Source organism: Pleurodeles waltl, chromosome 1_2, assembly GCF_031143425.1.
Source record: "Pleurodeles waltl isolate 20211129_DDA chromosome 1_2, aPleWal1.hap1.20221129, whole genome shotgun sequence".
NCBI lineage: Eukaryota > Metazoa > Chordata > Amphibia > Caudata > Salamandridae > Pleurodeles > Pleurodeles waltl.
In genome coordinates, this window is record NC_090437.1 from 309598358 (window position 1) to 309619762 (window position 21405).

Here is a 21405-nt window from a genome sequence, read left to right on the forward strand (position 1 = left end):
TCTAACTCAGAGATGTAATCCACCTTATTCATAACAACAATGTTTCCACTCTTATCCGCTTCTTTGATAATGATATCTTGTAATTCTTTCAAAGAGTATAGTGCTTGTCTTTAGTGATGTTATGTGTGATGTTGTTTCGGCCTGTGTGGCATTGATCCTCTAAAAGATATAGGTCAGCAGTTACCTTTCTATAAAAAACATCAATCACATTGTCTGATGGTATAACAGGTGTACATTTAGAGGCAGTTTTAAGGCCACTGGGTACCCTCATGTCGGAGACAATTTCAAGATCTTTTACAATCTCAGTGAGTGTCGGAAGACAGCCTTCTAGGTGACCAATAGAAAGAAGAGTTTGTACATCTTTAATGTCTTTAATAGACATAGAACATGATGCAGTGCAAAGAGTGTTAGCAGCCTCAATAGGGGTATCCTTCCCTTGAAAGTACTTGAAAAGTTTACATTTTCGTATGAATTTATAAAGACTCACATGTAGTTGTGTAAAGTCAGGTTGAGAGGTCGGGACGAAACCCAGACCTTTTCTTAGTATATTTATTTGTTCTGTGCTAAGAGTGAAATCTGATAGATTGACAATTGAGATTTCATCATGAGTATCTGCCAAAAGGGCAGATTTGTTAGTCGCTACTGTTGATTGCGTATTGTTGATCTTGTAGTAACCCTATCTGGCCTCTTGTTTGTGTCTGGTCTTTCGGTTTTTCCCCCGTCTGGTAGCTTTTCTAGTGTTTCCTTTCCTTTGTTTGTTTGTACTTGACCCATTCGATATCTTTCCAGCTCTAATAAAAAAGGTGACTTATAAGACGAAACAGATGAGGATTGTTGCGTCAGGTCTCTAGCCTCTTCACTCGGGATACTAGAGACACTAGAAAGATCTGTGTCACTAGTTGATGCAGTCGAAAAAACCTGTTTTTTCAAAAAGTGATCCCCACTACCGTCTGTTTTGATGTTATCATATTTGCGTGCAAAAGTAAAAACTCTCCCACTCCTGTAATCGTTGTCATCTCTTTTAAGCTTGCGTAGTTTTTTGTCTTTTATGTAAATTTGATGTTTGTGTATGACATCTTTAAGTATATTGTAATTCTTAACCTTTGCTTCAGGTAAGTTAATGTCATTGATTTCTTTTTCTACTATTGCTATCTCAAGTAGAAGGTTGTCTCTTTTCATCTTGGCATCCCTGATCAGAATGTCCATCATGCAAAAAGATGATGTAATCAAAAGTTGCTCCCATTCCTTGAGCAGGTCAGGGCTAAGATCATTAAAAGAGGGGAATAAAATGACTCTCAAACCCCTGGGTATTTGTTTGTTTTCAATATATCTTTCTAGGATAGTATAATCCCACCACCGTGAGAGCTCCTGTTTTTTCAGACGTTCCAATCTAATAAATTTAGGCCCATATTTATACTTTTTGACGCTAAACTGCGCTAACGCAGTTTAGCGTCAAAAAGTTTTGCGCCGGCTAACGCCATTCTGAAGCGCCATGCGGGCGCCGTATTTATTGAATGGCGTTAGCCGGCGCAAGCAGACCGGCGCTGCCTGGTGTGCGCGAGAAAAACCACGTACACCAGGCAGCGCCGGCGTAGGGGGAAAATGGCGCATGGGCGTCTTAAAATGGGGCAAGTCAGGTTACGTCGAAAAAATCGTCGTAACCCGACTTGCGCCATTTATTTTCGACGCCCATCCCCCATCAACATGACTCCTATCATTGTAAAGATAGGAGTCATGCCCCCTTGCCCAATGGCCATGCCCAGGGGACTTCTGTCCCCTGGGCATGGTCATTGGGCATAGTGGCATGTAGGGGGGCACAAATCAGGCCCCCCTATGCCAAAAAAAATTATTTAAAAAAAATAAAAAAAAACTTACCTGAATGTCCCTGGGGTGGGTCCCTCCAGCCTTGGGTGTCCTCCTGGGGTGGGCAAGGGTGGCAGGGGGGGTCCCTGGGGGCAGGGGAGGGCACTCTGGGCTCATTTTGAGCCCACTTGTCCCTTAACGCCATGCCTGACCCAGGCGTTAAAAAGCGGCGCAAATGCGCCGTTTTTAGCCACGCCCACTCCCGGGCGTCTCTTTTGCCCGGGAGTATAAATACCACGTAAAGGCCTGGGAGTCATTTTTTAGACGGGAACGCCTCCCTTGCATATCATTAACGCAAGGAAGGGGTTCACGCTAAAAAATGACGCACATTCCGGGAACTTTGGCGCTATTCGCCTCTAACGCCATAGTATAAATATGGCGTTAGTTGGCGTTAGTTTAGCGTCGAATTTGCGTCGAAAAAAACGACGCAAATTCGGCGCAAACGGAGTATAAATACGGCCCTTAGTACTTAAACCTTCCCGTAATGTCTTATGTGAACCGACAGGAATTTTTGAAATGTCTGATTGGAATAGTTCTTCTAAAAGTGTATCTCTATTATCATCAAAAGTAGACATGTTGGACACAGGAAAAATTCAAAATAGACAATAGTATATCCAATAAAATAATTAACAGTAAATGCAGTGCCAGAGATACAGAGTGCAAGACAGCATAAATACAACGCTTTAAGAACAATGAGAGAAAGGTGGTTGATGCTATAGAGTCCGCACATCCGTAGTTATGATGAAAGGCTAGTTAGTCCACAATTATAATAATTAGGGTGCTAAATCCGGTATAACACCCAACCACCTAGGTGTCCATTGCACTGGTCATAACAGAGTTATGAGCTGTGCTGAAGAATTAATTGAACAAAATATATACCAGATCACACCAAAGTATAGTCCAAACAATAAATGGCAAAGTTCATAAAGAAATACTTCCTCTTCTTCCAATGAATAATCTTTATTTCTGATGAGAAATGAGAATACCATATCAATATATTTGTTCTTAGTATGTTTTTATGTCAATGCTATGTATTGTATCCACACTATTAAATTTGGCTTTTAAATTTTAATTTTACAGCCTTGAAAAAGTCCTTTGGACGAAACACGTGTTGGCTGTTTTGTTATTCTCATTTCTCATCAGAAAATACAATTGTATTTTGATAGTTTGCGCCGCTTTTGCATAAAAAAATGACGCAAATGCGGAGCTAAAAAAGTATAAATATGGGCCTAAATACTCATTGATGTTACACACAGGCACCACAGCCCATGCCACCTGGCCTGAGATGGCAAGAAGTGCAAGTCCCCCCACCAGAAGAAGAAGGCCCCAGTGAGGAAAGTGCAACTGCATGTCTGGACCAAGAGGAATTCCCTGGCCCATCCTATAGCCCTGGGCAGTCAGCCTCCAGAAGCCTCACCCAGGACACCACTGACACCCCCACCACTCAGCCACCACCATCCCAGTGGCCCAACATCCCGACACCAGTGTCTACAGGCCACGGACTGTCTGCCCACCTGTTCAGGGATTTGAGTCACCACCCACCACCAGGCAGGACGATGAAGGCCCCAGTGCAAGTGGGACTTGCCTACCTGTGGCAGGGACACAGGCACAGGGGGCTAGGTCCAGTAGGAGGGGGTCAGTGGCCCAGGGGGTTGGGCCAAGGAGGGATGCGGCTGCCCTTGAGGCCATATCAGAGGTCCTGGGGGCATATCACCATTCCCAGGACAGGATGGGTCATATCCTAGCCACGTTGCAGGATAACCATAGGCTGCATGTGTCACACCATCAGGAGGCCATGGAACAATGGAAACAACTAAATGCTACCATGGGCTCCATTGCTGGGGTGCTGCAGAGGTTGACTTACATCTTGCCAGTGTCCACTACCCACCAGCAGGCCCCTTCTACTAGCCAGGACACAGCCCAGCCATCAACATCTGCAGCAGCTAGTGGAATGATGGCCCTGCCAGAGGACTCACAGAACACCAGCACCACTTAACCTGTAGCCCAGGAAATCCCTCGCAAACATGGCCGGAGAGACAGACAAACCAGTGACTCTGTAGCCAAGACCAAGCCCACTGCCAAGAAGCGACTCTGCCCTGAATTGTCTCCCTTGTGTGCCACTGAGCCATCTTGTTGACTATCCACTGCCATTTGGCCATTTCACATGGCCCCATCGATTCTGCCCCTGTGCTACTGACAGCTGTGGAAATTAAACAGAGTATTCAGTTCAGCATGTGCCCAAACCCTTCCACATTCCCATCCCTATTGTCATGCACAACCTCAATAAACAGTATCTCATCACACCAAAATATTGTTATTATTTCATACCAATGTTTCAGATTTCAATGTATCCGACATCATCAAACATGACCCTAAGTACACACATCTTGCAGGAACACATTGTACAGATGGCAAGTACGTGGCACTGTACACTCCAGGAGTGTTAAATACATCCCTTCAACATCCATGATGTAGCCATATGTCAGGAGTAGGACACCATAGCTGCATCTGTCAGCAAGAGATACGTAACACAATTTTAACTGCACTGTATCAAAACAACTGTAACCACATTGGCTGCCAGACATACACCCCTGCCCCCATTTCAGCATAGGGAAGTAGGTTAAAAGTAGCACATATAACTAATTTGGGCTATGCACTACTCAGCCATGGGTAAAAACACGTTTTTACATGGATATGTTTGTAGAGTAGCAGCAGAAAACTGAACATTACATCACCCACCGTAGTGTCTAGGAATGCCAACCTGCCAGGACAACTTTCATCCCTTGCCCCACCACAAGTATCACATCCATGAAAAATATCCAGATGAGCGCCAGACAACAGCCGTTTTAAAGGTATGTGGAGAAAAAGCCATCACAGTGTCATGCAGGAAATGATGATGTATAAAACTACTGGGAACACTCTGTTCAATACTCAGCAGATGGCTAAAAGTGGATCCCTAAACATCCACACATACACATACTCCTATCCACACAGCACTGCAGAGGTACAGTCACCATTTGCCACTGACATCTAGCCCAGCCTAGCTAACACCACAGTGCAACATGTTCCTGAGAGTCATTGGAAGTAGAGCTGTATTAGCTGGGTCCTGGAGTCAACTTCATCCCCCTCATCTTCTCCATCACTGTGCCTCCATCTCCTGAGATCCCTCGGGTGGCAGTGCAGCATCCTCCTCTTCCATAGTGGAACATGTTTTCTCAGAGCCAAATCATGGAGCATGCAGCAGGCCACTACAATCTGACACACCTTGTCAGGGGCATAGCACAGTGATCCACCGGACATGTGCAGGCAGCGGAATCTGGCCTTCAGGAGCCCAATGGTCCGCTCAGTTACCCTTCTTGTGCGACCATGGGCATCATTGTACCGGTTTTCTGCATCTGTCCTGGGATTTCTCACAGGTGTCAGGAGGCACCCCATGTTTGGATATCCTAGATCACCTGGGAAGAGGGCTAAAAGGTAGTTAAATCACACTTTGCTGTAATGCAAACAAGCTGACAGTCATGTATGACTGGAAATCTGTGTCATACACACCCACCTATTAGCCAGTCTCTCTCCCCCTGTAGTAGTGTCATCATGTGTGGCAGACTGCTGTTCCTCAGTATGTAGGCAACATGGACAGATCCAGGGAATCGCACAGCTACCTGTGAGATATACTGATCTGCAAGAAAGACCAACTGTACATTCAGTGAGTGGTAGTTTTTGCGATTCCTGAACACCTGTTCATAGGCTCGGGGGAATTAGTGGGATGTGGGTGCCATCTATGGCACCAATCACGTGGTATGTTGGCAATGGCATAAAAATTTGATATAACAGTAGGGAGATCAGAGCTTTGGGGAAACTGGATGCAGCGCTGCATGTGTCATGAGAAGCCACGCAGGAAATTATTAAGGATGTTGATGAACATTTGCTGTGACACACCGGATGCCATGCCCACTGTCACCTGAAATGACCCAATTGCAAAGAAATGTAGGACTGATAGTACCTGCAATGTTGGAGGGATGGCATATGGGTTTCTTATTACAGGCATGAGTTCAGGTTCAAATTGGGCACACAGCTCCCAGATTGTGTTACGGTTCAGGCGATAAGTGATGATTATGTGGCACTCATCCATGGTAGCCAGATCAACCAGGGGTCTGTAGACAGATGGAGCCCTCCCTCTCCACGTGGGTCGGAAGCTATGGGGAGTAAAAAGTAGATAGATGTTGTTTAGGACTAAGTACTCTCCATTAACCGCTCACATCCATTGCATGTGTGTTCCACACACACTATACAGTATCAGTCACGAAGCAGGATCAAAGCCTGAATGGGCAATCTGTCGTGATTGCTGTGGAAGGGACATTCAACAGTGTAGACATACTTTCAACCATGGTATGGGCATAGGCATTTGTCATGTCACCTCTAGCTCCCTGACGGTAGACAAAATGGTGCCGTATACACTGCCGCTGTCCTGTTTGGGTACAAGTTTTGTTCATAAAATTGCAGACTCCAGTCATACAGGTTGTGGAGAGTAGGAAGTGACATCATACTGCTGGCATATGTCGTCATGATGGTAGGCGGTATTCACCACCATGCACCATGTTAACCATGCTCATTGGTTAACACTGATGTCTATGGGCAACAGGGGCCAATCAAGATCACCGTCGGCGGTGACGGTGTACACCGCTGCGGTCTACACCGCTATTTTGGGTTGCCTATGCCACTTGACTCTCGCATCTCAAGATGGCCACTACTCTAGTTCCTGTGCTGCTAGGTCCTGGAAATGGCGCAGGCTACAGGGGAACGGGACCCAGCCTTCACATCGTTGGAGTTGGAGAAGCTGATGGACGGGGTCCTACCCCAGAACCCAAAGCTGTATGAGCGACCAGAGGACCAGGTGAGTGGTATTCATGCATCCTAGGAATGTGTGCCAATGCATCTGTGGGTTGGGCGTGTGACTGGAGAATGTGGGCATGGATAGGTGCAGTGTGCTAGGGCATATGTGTGTTGTCTCATGAATGACAGTAAGTTTGCATTGTAAGTTTGCAGGTGCTGTTGTATCCCATGTGTTAATGGTGCACCTCTATTCACAGCTACATTTTCCTCTGTGTGTTACATGCAGGTTAGCGCTCATCAGAAGAAGGGATACTGGCGAGCCAGCGCCAAATAAGTGCAGACCCTGGGGGTATACAGCCGGCGGAGCACTCACTGCAGGAAGTGGTGGGAGGACCTGAGACACTGGGCATGGAAGACCGTAGAGGCCCAACTGGGGACGGCCTCCCAACGAGGAAGGGGTGCCTGTCGGACCATGACCACCCTATTGGCCCGCATTCTGGCAGTGGCCAATCCTGAGTTGGATGGGTGCTTGAAGGCAGCACAGCAGCCACACGGGTGTGAGTACCACCACTAGTCAGATTGCTTTTTGTGAAGTGTAGGTGCAAAAGGGTGGTTGGCAAGTAGTGGCTGGGTGGTACACAGGTGTGTCCATGCAGGCGTCCCCCTTTCCTTCAGTGGGATTGTGAGTTCTGCTTAGAAGGGGTGGGTATTTTGCCATGTAACAGGTCCCATGGGTGGGCTAGTGGGTCTGATGTCTGTCCTCTGAGACTTGACACATTGTGGTGGGACAGCATCCCTCTCCGTTGGTCCAATTCAACCTATTTGGAAATGTAGAGAATGAATGGTGAGGTAGTTGGCCAGTAAAGTGTAGGTAGGTCAGTGTAGTGTGGGAGCTAGAGCACCAATCAGAGGTACCTACCTTGATGTAGTGGGTGAAGTTGAGGGATAGTGTCTGGGATGGGTGGGAGTGCATTTGTGCCAACATGGCACTCAATCAGGTATTGACAGTCTACTTCCTTTTTTTTTTAACCCCCACTCTCTGTGTTCTTGTGTCCTAGTGTGCATTAGCATTAGGTAGTGAAGGAGCAGTGGTACCGGCGAGTGGGGGATGCTGCTGTCCATGGGACCTAGGAGGCTGATAATACCGACGCCGAGTGGACCAGTAGGATGGAGGGCGAGGGGAGCACCATCGGAGAGGCAACTACCACTGCAGGTAGTGCCCTGGTGGTGGCAGACCCTTCTGGGGCCACCGGATCTACAACATCTTCTACCACCCCCGTACAATCACTGTCCTCCCAGTAGCTACCCCCCAAATTGCTGGCGCCTGCTCACCCAGGAGAGTGGGAGTCTCCTTCGCCGCAGGCACCTCTGCCCCTTCCCCAGTAGTCCTGCTTGCCTCAATGAGGAGGCTATTGACCTCCTGAGAACCATCACTGTAGGGCAGACAGCCATCGTGAATGCCATCCAGGGGCTGGCATCCCAGATGCAGCAATGCAATGCCTACCTGGAAGGCATTCACTGTGCCATGTCTGGCCTACAGAGATCTTTTCAGGCTCTCGCCTCCTTTTTGGTGGCAACCAGTGTCCCTGGTTCTTCCGTCCCCCCTCCCACCTCCTCTGCCCCCTCCAGCACCCCACTCCCTTCACCCATCCCAAGCACACATACAGACAAGCAAGCACCCAAGACAACACACAAGAAACTCAAAGAGGAACACAGGCACCACAAGTCCCACCACAAGCAGGCACACACCCAACATCCAAGTGCACACACCACAACATCCACTTCTCCCACTGTGTCACCTCACAATGCACACCCACATGCTCTGCACCCTTAGTCACTGCTCCAGCCACCATTCTCACAGTCACCACAACTGCTGATATCCACTCATACACCCCAGACACCAGACCCGCACTCACCATGACAACTTTCACAGACACTAGCTGCACACTCACCAGACCTGCAGACACCCACACAACATCCATCTACACTAGCTGCCTGTCTACTCCCACTGTTTTCCACCCCTTCTCCCAGTACACGCAAACGTACCCACACATCCACGCAACAGCCATCCACCAAACATGAGCAGATGAAGCACGCACCTACATCCAATGACAGCTCCCCTACACCACATACTTCCACTCCCACAACCTCCACTCCTATACCTGTCTCCAAAACCCCTCCATCCACACCTAAGAAGCTTTTCCTTTCCTGTGTCAACCTTTTTTGAACCCACTGACCCACCCCATCTTGTCCCTAAACGCTCCCTTGGCCTCACCAAACCCACTCCATCCTCGTCAGAATTCTCCCCAGTCCTCCCTTCACAGTCCCGTGCCCCTTCCCCAGGGAGGAAAAGAACATGTAGGAGGCCTGATACCACTCCCACCCCCTAGTCCAAGCCCACTTCCACTCCTTTCCAGGGAAGGCCCAAAACCCCACCCACTCCGAAAACTAAGCCAGGGAAACCCCTTCCTAAGTCTGAGCCCCCACCCCACCACCCCCTACCCCTGCTCCCTGAGGTGCCTGCCTGCCCCATTGATGCCCCTTCCCTGTGGAGGCCATGGTCATGGTAGGAGTCAAGTGGGGGCCTTGTGGGCCCAACAGGACTATTTGAGTGGACTGGCCCATGGTCTTGTCTGTACTTATTCTTCTGCCTCCAGTTTCTGGTTCAATATATCTGGCCAACAGACATGTTGGTGCAATGTTCTTCCGTAGTTCTGCATTTTAATGTGGCTGGTCTGCTCACATTTTCCCACCTGGCTCATAATACGGTGGTCCGGACCGGAACCCTCTCGGCGGTCGCACTTCCACTGCCGGCTGGGCAGTCCAACACCACAACACTCATAATGACCACCTATATTCTGTATGATTTGACAGGTTTTGCAACAGGGAATAACAGGTTATTCATTGCAGAGACACAGGGCTCAATTACACCCTGGTACTCGAGCTGAGTGAGGATCTTCCTCACTGGAGCTTTTGCTTCATGTTTGACAGGATATTGTGGCTGAGGCTGGGGAGTAGACCTAATAGGTATTACATGGCAAGGAGACTCCTTTTCCCAGCCTACATAGTTGCAGTATAGTGCAGGTGCCTGTGCTAAAGCCCAGTTGACAGCATAGGCTTGTTTTACTGCCTCTGGAACAAGATCAGAGAAAGAAGGCAAAAACATTCAAGAATATCACGCTAATGGTGCGCTCTATGTCTCCCTCTATTTGGATATTTAAATCATAAACCCTGTTGGATGGGAGAACGCAACTGCCTACAGTCTCGCCTACAATAAAGTTGCTAGTTGCTGTCACATCCAGATGATGATTCAGATTCTGGTGACATATCATGACTTCTGCTGCGCTGTCTAACAGTATCACTGCCTACATCTGGTTCTTCAGCATTGTTCTCATTGGGCAGCGTACTAGCAATTTTATATTGACAGTGCTGCCACCTTTTTCTTTTTAAAGTGTGGCTTTTGTTGTGGGGACTTATCTTCTTTTTTGTCTGAAGACTGTGGTGAGTCTTTCTTCTGTTTCACGTAGTCAGGACGTTGCCCTGACCGGCCTACTCTCTTGCTACATCTATCCGGTGCATCCTGAAAGGAACGAGAGGGACGTCAATCAGTATATCTGTCAGGAGCTTTTATATTTTCTCTATTTATGATATTATGGTGGTCATTATAACCCTGGCAGTCTTACGTGGTGGTATCACCGTCAACAGGCTGGCAGTAATAACCATCAAATTATGACCATGGCGGTGATCCCTCCCATAGATAGCCAATGTACCATACCAACCTTCAGCGTGATACGAACACCAAACAATGCGGTAGCTACCTACAGGCAAGTGAAAGACAAGAATCCTCCCACCATATTATGACATAGCACACTGCCATGATTTCCGGGGCGGTAGCAACTACACCGAAAGCCTGGTGGAAACACATCATTTAAAAGGAGACACTCACCTCCAAGGACACACACGAGTCCGCGACGTCATGGATCCTGAACTGTAAGTGTTCCCAATGCTGTAGCACGCTATGGCTGTCCTGGAGCACCAACGCCGACGAAGACAACAATGGTGAGTACAGCTACCTAGTACACAAGGGTCGGGGTGGAGAGTGACACACACATGCACAACACATACCATACACACACCCAGAAACACATGCACAGGAAAATAACAGTAACAGGGTAAATAAACCCAGGACACATACACAGTTCCAACTACTGTATTCCTTCTGTATGAATATGTAAAATGCCAAAAAATGCACAATTGCAGAAATAAATAAATGCAGGCCCAAAGGCCAGTCCAAAGGCAAAAATGCCTACAGGGCAAAGTCCAAGCCCCAACTTGACTCCTGACAACATCGGGACTCCACTGTTCAGGGGCATCATGTTAGAATTGGGCAGTAACCTCAGGGGGAATGGGGGTGGGGTGGTTTTTGGGGGTTGCATCTTATTGTGAGGGGACCCCTAGCCCACTGGTTCTGGAGGGGGCTGCCTGCCCACTGGTTCTGGAGGAGGCTGCCTGCCCACTGGTTCTGGAGGGGGCTGCCTGCCCACTGGTGCTGGAGGGGGCTGCGTGCCCACAGGTGTAGGAGGGGGCAGCTTGCCCACTGGTTCTGGAGGGGGCTGCGTGCCCACAGGTGTAGGAGGGGGCTGACTGTCCACTGGTTCTGGAGGAGGCTGCCTGCCCACTGGTTTAGGAGGGGGTGGTCTCCCCACTGGTTATTGGTTGTGGCCCTTGGCCCCTGGTTCCGGATGCTGCTCCCTGGCCTCTGGTTCCAGATGCTGCTTCTTGGCCTCTGGGTCCGGACGCTGCTCCTTGGCCTCTGGTTCCAGATGCTGCTCCTTGGCCTCTGGTACCGGATGCTGCTCCTTGGCCACAATTTTGAGTGGGGGCCGAGGATGAGGCCCCCGTCTTATCTGAGTTCAACTTCAGTTTGCTTCATCCATTTGGTGACGGTCTTCATTCCTTCATGGAGGTTGGATTTGGCGGTGAGGGGGTCCTTGGTGAGGGAGAGGATCAGTTGGTTGTCGTCAGCGTAGGAGATGATGTTGAGGTTGTGTAGCCGGGCGACGTGGGCGAGCGCGGCCATGTAGACGTTGAACAGCGTAGGGCTGAGGGATGATCCCTGGGGGACGCCACAGATGATCTTGGAGGCTTCGGATCGGAAAGGGGGGAGGCGGACGCTCTGGGTTCTGCCAGAGAGGAAGGAGGTGGTCCACTCCAGAGCTTTGTCCCGGATCCCTGCGTTGTGGAGGCGTGTGCGTAGGGTGCGGTGGCAGACAGTGTTTTTTTTTTAGGTGGGGAGCGACCCCTTAGGCAAGGGTCGCTCCCCTTGGGGGCAAATTATATTTAGGCCATTTCTGCCCCCCTTGGGGACAGATTGGCCTATTTTGATGAGGACAATCTTCCCCCAAGGGGGGCAGAAACCATTAGACACCAGGGAGTTTTTTTTTTTGCGTGACTTTCACGCAAGGGGAGTGACCCCTTGGGCAAGGGTCGCTCCCAGGGGGGGCATTTTTTTGGGAAGGCCTTTTCTGCCCCCCTGGGCGCGGATCGGCCTATTATTAGGCCGATCTGCCCCCAGGGGGGGCAGAAACCTCTAGGCACCAGGGATCATTTTTATTTTTTTTTATTTTTGTTATGTTTTCTTTTTTTTAGGGGGCAAATTATATTTAGGCCATTTCTGCCCCCCTTGGGGGCAGATTGGCATATTTTGATGAGGCCAATCTGCCCCCAAGGGGGCAGAAACCATTAGACACCAGGGATTTTTTGTTTTACAGATGGAGAGCGACCCCTTGGACAAGGGTCGCTCCCCTGGAGGGGCAAATTGTATTTAGGCCATTTCTGCCCACTTTGGGGGCAGATCGGCCGATTTTAGGTCAATCTGCCCCCAAGGGGGGCAGAAACCACTAGGCACCAGGGATCTTTTTTTTGCGCCGTCACGCAAGGTGAGCCACCTTGTAGGCAAGGGTCGCTCCCCGGGGGGGGGGGGGCAAATTTATTTTAGGCCATCTCTGCCCCCCATGGGGGCAGATCAGCCTATTGGTATAAGGCCGATCTGCCCCCAGGGGGGGCAGAAACCTCTAGGCGCCAGGGCAAATAGTTTTTTTGTGTTTTTGTTTTTTGGTTTGTTTGTTTTTTTAGAAATGGGGAGCGACCCATTAGGCAAGGGTCGCTCCCCTGGGGGGCAAATTGTACTTAGACCATTTCTGCCCCCCTTGGGGGCAGATTGGCCGATTGTAGGTCAATCTGCCCCCAAGGGGGGCAGAAACCACTAGGCACCAGGGATCTTTTTTTTGCGCCGTCACGCAAGGGGAGCGACCTTGTAGGCAAGGGTCGCTCCCCCGGGGGAGTGGGGGGGGCAAATTTATTTTAGGCCATTTCTGCCCCCCCGAGGGCAGATCGGCCTATTGGTATTAGGCCGATCTGCCCCCAGGGGGGGCAGAAACCTCTAGGCGCCAGGGCAAATAGTTTTTTTGTGTTTTTTTTTTGTTTGTTTGTTTTTTTAGAGATGGGGAGCGACCCATTAGGCAAGGGTCGCTCCCCTGGGGGGCAAATTGTATTTAGACCATTTCTGCCCCCCTTGGGGGCTGATTGGCCGATTGTAGGTCAATCTGCCCCCAAGGGGGCAGAAACCACTAGGCACCGGGGATTTTTTTTTTGCCGCCAATGTCACGCAGGGGGAGCGACCCCATAGGCAAGGGTCGCTCCTGGGGGGGGTTGAGGGGTTTGGGGGACAAATTTATTTTAGGCCATTTCTGTCATCCCCCGGGCCGGCTGAGCTAGAGGCCAAAATCCACAGGTAGGCACTATTTTCTATGAAAAAATGTGATGTGTCCACGTTGTGTTTTGGGCCATTCCCTGTCGCGGGCGCTAGGCCTACCCACACAAGTGAGGTGTCATTTTTATCGGGAGACTTGGGGGAACGCTAGGTGGAAGGAAATTTGTGGCTCTTCTCAGATTCCAGAACTTTCTGTCACCGAAATGTGAGGAAAACGTGTTTTTGTAGCCAAATTTTGAGGTTTGCAAACTATTCTGGGTAACAGAACCTGGTCAGAGCCCCACAATTCACCCCATCTTGGATTCCCCTGGGTTTCTAGTTTTCAAAAATGCGCTGGTTTGCTAGGTTTCCCCAGGTGCCGGCTGAGCTAGAGGCCAAAATCCACAGGTAGGCACTATTTTCTATGAAAAAATGTGATGTGTCCATGTTGTGTTTTGGGCCATTCCCTTTCGCGGGCGCTAGGCCTACCCACACAAGTGAGGTATCATTTTTATCGGGAGACTTGGGGGAACGCTAGGTGGAAGGACATTTGTGGCTCCTCTCAGATTCCAGAACTTTCTGTCACCGAAATGTGTGGAAAACGTGTTTTTTTAGCCAAATTTTGAGGTTTGCAAACTATTCTGGGTAACAGAACCTGGTCAGAGCCCCACAATCCACCCCATCTTGGATTCCCCTGGGTTTCTAGTTTTCAAAAATGCGCTGGTTTGCTAGGTTTCCCCAGGTGCCGGCTGAGCTAGAGGCCAAAATCCACAGGTAGGCACTGTTTTCTATGAAAAAATGTGATGTGTCCACGTTGTGTTTTGGGCCATTTCCTGTCGCGGGCGCTAGGCCTACCCACACAAGTGAGGTATCATTTGTATCGGTAGACTTGGGGGAACGCTAGGTGGAAGGAAATTTGTGGCTCCTCTCCGATTCCAGAACTTTCTGTCACCGAAATGTGAGGAAAATGTGTTTTTTTAGCCACAATTTGAGGTTTGCAAAGGATTCTGGGTAACAGAACCTGGTCAGAGCCCCACAAGTCACCCCATCTTGGATTCCCCTAGGTCTCTAGTTTTCAAAAATGCACAGGTTTGGTAGGTTTCCCTAGGTGCCGGCTGAGCTAGAGGCCAAAATCTACAGGTAGGCACTTTGCAAAAAACAGCTATGTTTTCTTTCAAAAAATGGGATGTGTCCACGTTGTGTTTTGGGGCGTCTCCTGTCGCGGCCGCTAGGCCTACCCACACAAGCGAGGTATCATTTTTATCGGGAGACTTGGGGGAACGCTGGGTGGAAGGAAATTTGTGGCTCCTCTCAGATTCCAGAACTTTCTGTCACCGAAATGTGAGGAAAATGTGTTTTTTTAGCCAAATTTTGAGGTTTGCAAAGGATTCTGGGTAACAGAACCTGGTCAGAGCCCCACACCACAAGTCACCCCATCTTGGATTCCCCTAGGTCTCTAGTTTTCAAAAATGCACAGGTTTGGTAGGTTTCCCTTGGTGCCGGCTGAGCTAGAGGCCAAAATCTACAGGTAGGCACTTTGCAAAAAACAGCTCTGTTTTCTTTCAAAAAATGGGATGTGTCCACGTTGTGTTTGGGGTGGCTCCTGTCGCGGCAGCTAGGCCTACCCACACAAGTGAGGTATCATTTTTATCGGAAGACTTGGGGAAACGCTGTGTGGAAGGAAATTTGTGGCTCCTCTCAGATTCCAGAACTTTCTGTCACCGAAATATGAGGAAAATGTGTTTTTTTAGCCAAATTTTGAGGTTTGCAAAGGATTCTGGGTAACAGAACCTGGTCAGAGCCCCACAAGTCACCCCATCTTGGATTCCCCTAGGTCTCTAGTTTTCAAAAATGCACAAGTTTGGTAGGTTTCCCTAGGTGCCGGCTGAGCTAGAGGCCAAAATCTACAGGTAGGCACTTTGCAAAAAACAGCTCTGTTATCTGTAATGTGTCCACGTTGTGTTTTGGGGCATATCCTGTCGCGGGTGCTAGGCCTACCCACACAAGTGAGGTACCATTTTTATCGGGAGACTTGGGGGAACGCTGGGTGGAAGGGAATTTGTGGCTCCTCTCAAATTCCAGAACTTTCTGTCACCGAAATGTGAGGAAAATATGTTCTTTTAGCCAAATTTTGAGGTTTGCAAAGGATTCTGGGTAACAGAACCTGGTCAGAGCCCCACAAGTCACCACATCTTGGATTCCTCTAGGTCTCTAGTTTTAAAAAATGCACAGGTTTAGTAGGTTTCCCTAGGTGCCGGCTGAGCTAGAGGCCAAAATCTACAGGTAGGCCCTTTGCAAAAAACAGCTCTGTTTTCTGTGATGTGTCCACGTTGTGTTTTGGGGCATATCCTGTCGCGGGCGCTAGGCCTACCCACACAAGTGAGGTATCATTTTTATCGGGAGACTTGGGGGAACGCTGGGTGGAAGGAAATTTGTGGCTCCTCTCAGATTCCAGAACTTTCTGTCACCGAAATGTGAGGAAAATGTGTTTTTTTAGCCCAATTTTCAGGTTTGCAAAGGATTCTGGGTAACAGAACCTGGTCGGAGCCCCACAAGTCACCCCATCTTGGATTCCCCTAGGTCTCTAGTTTTAAAAAATGCACAGGTTTGGTAGGTTTCCCTAGGTGCCGGCTGAGCTAGAGGCCAAAATCTACAGGTAGGCACTTTGCAAAAAACAGCTCTGTTTTCTGTGATGTGTCCACGTTGTGTTTTGGGGCATATCCTGTCACAGGCGCTAGGTCTACCCACACAAGTGAGGTATCATTTTTATCGGGAGACTTGGGGGAACATAGAATAGCAAAACAAGTGTTATTGCCACTTGTCTTTCTCTACATTTTTCCCTTCCAAATGTAAGACAGTGTGTAAAAAAGAAGTCTATTTGAGAAATGCCCTGTAATTCACATGCTAGTATGGGCACCCCGGAATTCAGAGATGTGCAAATAACCACTGCTTCTCAATACCTTATCTTGTGCTCATTTTGGAAATACAAAGGTTTTCTTGATAGCTATTTTTTACTCTTTATATTTCAGCAAATGAATTGCTGAATACCCAGTATAGAATGAAAACCCACTGCAGGGTGCAGGTCATTTATTGGCTCTGGGTATCTAGAGTTCTTGATGAACCTACAAGCCCTATATATCCCCGCAACCAGAAGAGTCCAGCAGACGTAACAGTATATTGCTTTCGAAAATCTGACATTGCAGGAAAAAGTTACAGAGTAAAACGTAGAGAAAGATTTATGTTTTTTTCACCTCAATTTCAATATTTTGCTTTTTCAGTTGTTATTTTCTGTAGGAAACCCTTGTAGGATCTACACAAATTAACCCTTGCTGAATTCAGAATTCTGTTTACTTTTCAGAAATGTTGCGGTTTCTGGGATCCAGCGTTGGTTTCATGCCCATTTCTGTCACTGACTGGAAGGAGGCTGAAAGCACAAAAAATCGTAAAAATGGGGTATGTCCCAGTAAAATGCCAAAATTGTGTTGAAAAATTGGGTTTTCTGATTCAAGTCTGCCTGTTCCTGAAAGCCGGGTAGCTGGTGATTTTAGCACCGCAAACCCTTTGTTGATGCCCTTTTCAGGGAAAAAAACACAAGCCTTCTTCTGCAGCCCCTTTTTCCCATTTGTTTGAAAAAAAAAATGTTTCACTGTATTTTGGCTAATTTCTTGTCCTCCTTCTGGGGAACCCACAAAGTCTGGGTACCTCTAGAATCCCTAGGATGTTGGAAAAAAAGGACGCAAATTTGGCTTGGCTAGCGTATGTGGACAAAAAGTTATGAGGGCCTAAGCGCGAACTGCCCCAAATAGCCAAAAAAAGGCTCGGCACGGGAGGGAAAAAATGCCTGGCAGCGAAGGGGTTAAAAGCTGGTGTTAACACCACTTTGGTAAACACTCTTGAGCATGAGCTCAGTTCAAAACTGAAAGCCTCTGCATTAGGAAGTGTGGTATCTTAGATGAACATGAAAAAAATCAATCACATATACATGTATGTTTGCGATTTATAAGCATAAATTGAGTTACAAAGCAACAAAGTGTTGTAAATAGTAGAGACTGTTGGGGGCGAATAGTTTGCAGAGGTGTGTAGGGAGAACTGGGGATTTATAAGTGGGGTAGTGGATGGACTGGCATAGGGTAATGAAACTTAAAGTTGAGGTTGGTCTCTTTTGGAGTCACCCAGCATTCTTGCAAGGGTAAAAAAGGGTGTATGTTGGTTGGATTGTGGCAGCATGAAAGAATAAACAGCAAGATCTAAGAGGAAAAATTGGTTGAGGTTCTAGATGTTCTGGATGAGCCATCACCCTCTGAATGTCCAAAAGAAAGACATAAAAAAAACACAGAGACCCTTGTGAATACTTAAAAAATAATGTGGTAGTCATAGTTCAAACTTACAGTGACTATGATCGGAGAGCTTGAGACAAACAAAGAGGATGCCTTCAGAATCAAGGGCTCATGGGTTGAGTGTCTTACCCACTGTGTTTAACTGGGACACTGTACAGACTACTGAGAGTGTGTGCTTCTGAATAACAATAGACTTAAGACACAACATCCCATTCAAAATTGCCTTTTTTAGAAATCTTGGGTGTATGTGGAGAGTTGGTTTCAGCAAAATCTGCTGTTATTTTTGTTTAACTTTCTGGTTTGGACGGCAAATTCAAAAGGGTTTGAAGGAGCTAGTTGCAAAGTCCCAGTGTCAATCAAAGTAGGGCATACAACTTAAGGATAAAATAAAACAGAAACCCCTGAAGAATCCTGCTGCACACTGAAGAAGGATGAAGGAGCAGAGGCTAGATTATATTAAACAAAAATAAACAGTATCAAAAAAAGTTTTTTTTATTTATTTGTGCTCTTTTGTGTTTATGATGTCAACTAGTACAGTATATGTCTGGGACTGAACGGTCCACATAATAACCCTCAATCTCACCCCTAATCTGAACATAATTGTAGGTCCTCAAATAGGCACTTATGAAGGATTTGGTTAAAAAGTTATGCATCTCAGGAACCACTAATATAATTTGTTTAGTATTAGCACTCTGAGAAGACTACCTTCAAAGTCCTGAAGAAGACATCTTTCCAGGGTCTGGTTAACCTTTTGGGTAGCATCAGACAAAGTTAGAACCACCCTAGTTTAATTAAGACTTGAATTGATTACACCTGAAGCTATGACATTTCTCTGTAGTGCTATAGACACTTTCAGAAGTAAAAACAAAAAAGGGAGTCAGTACCACAGATGGAATAGTCTTGCACCTTGGACCTTTCATTCACAGAGGTACCAGTGAATCTGTTAAGAATAGCAGGTATCCTTAAACAGTGCAAGAGCCTCACATCAATGTTTCATGACTTAAACAGCTGAAGTACTGTGTGTAGCATTCTGGTTTCTTACCAATGTCTATTTACTGGCCTTAAGCAGTGAAGTCAAAGATTGACAGTGGTAGCTCTCCTCTGGCCTGTCCTCTGCCTTTGACTTGCTTGTGAAGAAGGCAGCTTTTCAATTACCTCAGGGTTATCTCTGCCTAAAACAGATAGGGACTTGCCATGCAGAGGGTGTGGACCAAGCCTCTTGCTGGGGGTCAGTTGCCACTAGCTGTCCATCATAAAATATATATATATACTACAAAACAGCATCAACCTAATGAAAAAGAAAGGATGATATAAAGAAAACACTTGTCAACCTAACATGTATATAAAATAAGAACTAGGCTTGGAAGGGTGTTGTCTTTGTTTTTGATCCCAAATGTGAAGTGTTGCCCTGTCATATGTGATGACCATCAAGTTGAAGTTCATGGTTTTCATCGCCTTTATCGTATTTTTTATAATCATAGTCAACTTAGCTGGTTACAGTAGTGGGTTGTCCAATGTGAGATGTTTTGTTTAAAAGTTTATGTTCCTCATCAGGCATGGTCAGAAAAAGATCTAACGGAGATATCTGTTTGGATGGACTTTTTACTATCACCCCATGTCTGATTGTCATTGTGAGATGTAAAGAAATGGTCATAGTTTATAGCTAGAGCGGACTTGTAGTAATGGACTAGAAGAAATTTAGGTGGTCATTCTGACCCTGGCGGTCTTTGACCGCCAGGGCGGAGGACCGCGGGAGCACCGCCGACAGGCCGGCGGTGCTCCAATGGGGATTCCGACCGCGGCGGTAAAGCCGCGGTCGGACCGGCACCACTGGCGGGGTCCCGCCAGTGTACCGCGGCCCCATTGAATCCTCCGCGGCGGCGCAGCTTGCTGCACCGCCGCGGGGATTCCGACCCCCCCTACCGCCATCCAGATCCCGGCGGTCGGACCGCCGAGATCCGGATGGCGGTAGGGGGGGTCGCGGGGCCCCTGGGGGCCCCTGCAGTGCCCATGCCACTGGCATGGGCATTGCAGGGGCCCCCGTAAGAGGGCCCCTACATGTATTTCACTGTCTGCTGCGCAGACAGTGAAATACGCGACGGGTGCAACTGCACCCGTCGCACAGCTTCCACTCCGCCGGCTCGATTCCGAGCCGGCTTCATCGTGGAAGCCTCTTTCCCGCTGGGCTGGCTGGCGGTCTGAAGGCGACCGCCCGCCAGCCCAGCGGGAAAGTCAGAATTACCGCCGCGGTCTTTCGACCGCGGAACGGTAACCTGACGGCGGGACTTTGGCGGGCGGCCTCCGCCGCCCGCCAAGGTCAGAATGAGGGCCTTAGTCAGCAATATGAGGCAGATCTCTTCAGTTATTCCAGGCCTCTTCCATTAGTCATGACTGGCTTAATGGCTTATCATATGGGGTGATGGGCAAGACCCGCAGCAGATATGTTTTATGTGAATGTAGGAGCATTAAGTAGTATAAGGGAATTGTTATAGAGCCTGTATACAGTCAAATAGCAGCAGACTGACATTCTGGTATTAGTCATAAATTGGCTTTATTATATAATACCCAGGTTAAACATAGGTAAGCCTTTCATAAATTACCTGGATAAATTACCTAGATATAGATAGTAGTATGCTGGTTAGGTTGTTTCATATATGGTGGTATGAACTGTAGATTGCTCTTGAAAGTGTGATTATCATTCTGGATATTATCACAGGGTTGTTAGATGATGTTGCTATCTTTAAGCAGCCATGTTTTCAACTCTCTTCTGAAGTATACATGCTCATGAATGCTTAAAATCTTGGGCGGTTGCAAGTTCCACAGCATGATGGTTTTTACTGAGAACACAGTGTCTTCTCTGGCCTTTTTGTAGTATGGTGGTATGATAATCCTTGGTGCAAGTCTGGAGCGCAATGTCCTGTTTTCTTTGTATTGCTTGAATGTAACTTATAGGTAGAGTGGTCCTTTTCCTTGGAAGGCTCTGTGGACACTGCAGAGTACATTGTATGTTCCTCTTCTAGGAAGCCAGTGGAGTGATTACAGGACTGGACTCATACACTCTCTTGGGAGAAGGCAGAAAAGAAATTTGCAGCCGCATTTTGGATGAGCTGTATTTTGCATATGATGAGATGGGTTGCTTCAAGGTAAAGGCTGTTGGCATAGTCAAGCTTGAAGATTATGAGTATGGGGATAGTTTGTCATTTATTTTGGTATCCAAGGTATGGTTTCATTGTATAGAAGGTGTGCTTTACCTTGTTGACATATGGTTTAAATGATTCTTCTCTTGATGTTGTTGGAAGGACTTTGAGTTCCATGGGCCATGTGGTGGCATAATGGCATTTTGCCATTGTGCACACGTCATAATCTCAATCTTCACTGTTTTGAGCTTTAGGTAGTTATTCATCATTTGTGTATTTGTGGTGCTAAGGTATTGAATTTTAAGTTTTAGTGGTCTCTTTGGGCAATCCATATTTAGATTGATTTCCCTGTCATCTGCATAGTTGTAATAGATGAGGCTGAATGCTGTAATCAGGTCTGGTAAGGGACAGAGGTAAATATTGAATACTAGAGACATTATGATGGACCCCTGAGGGATGCCACTGTGTTGTGTGTAAAGTGCTTATG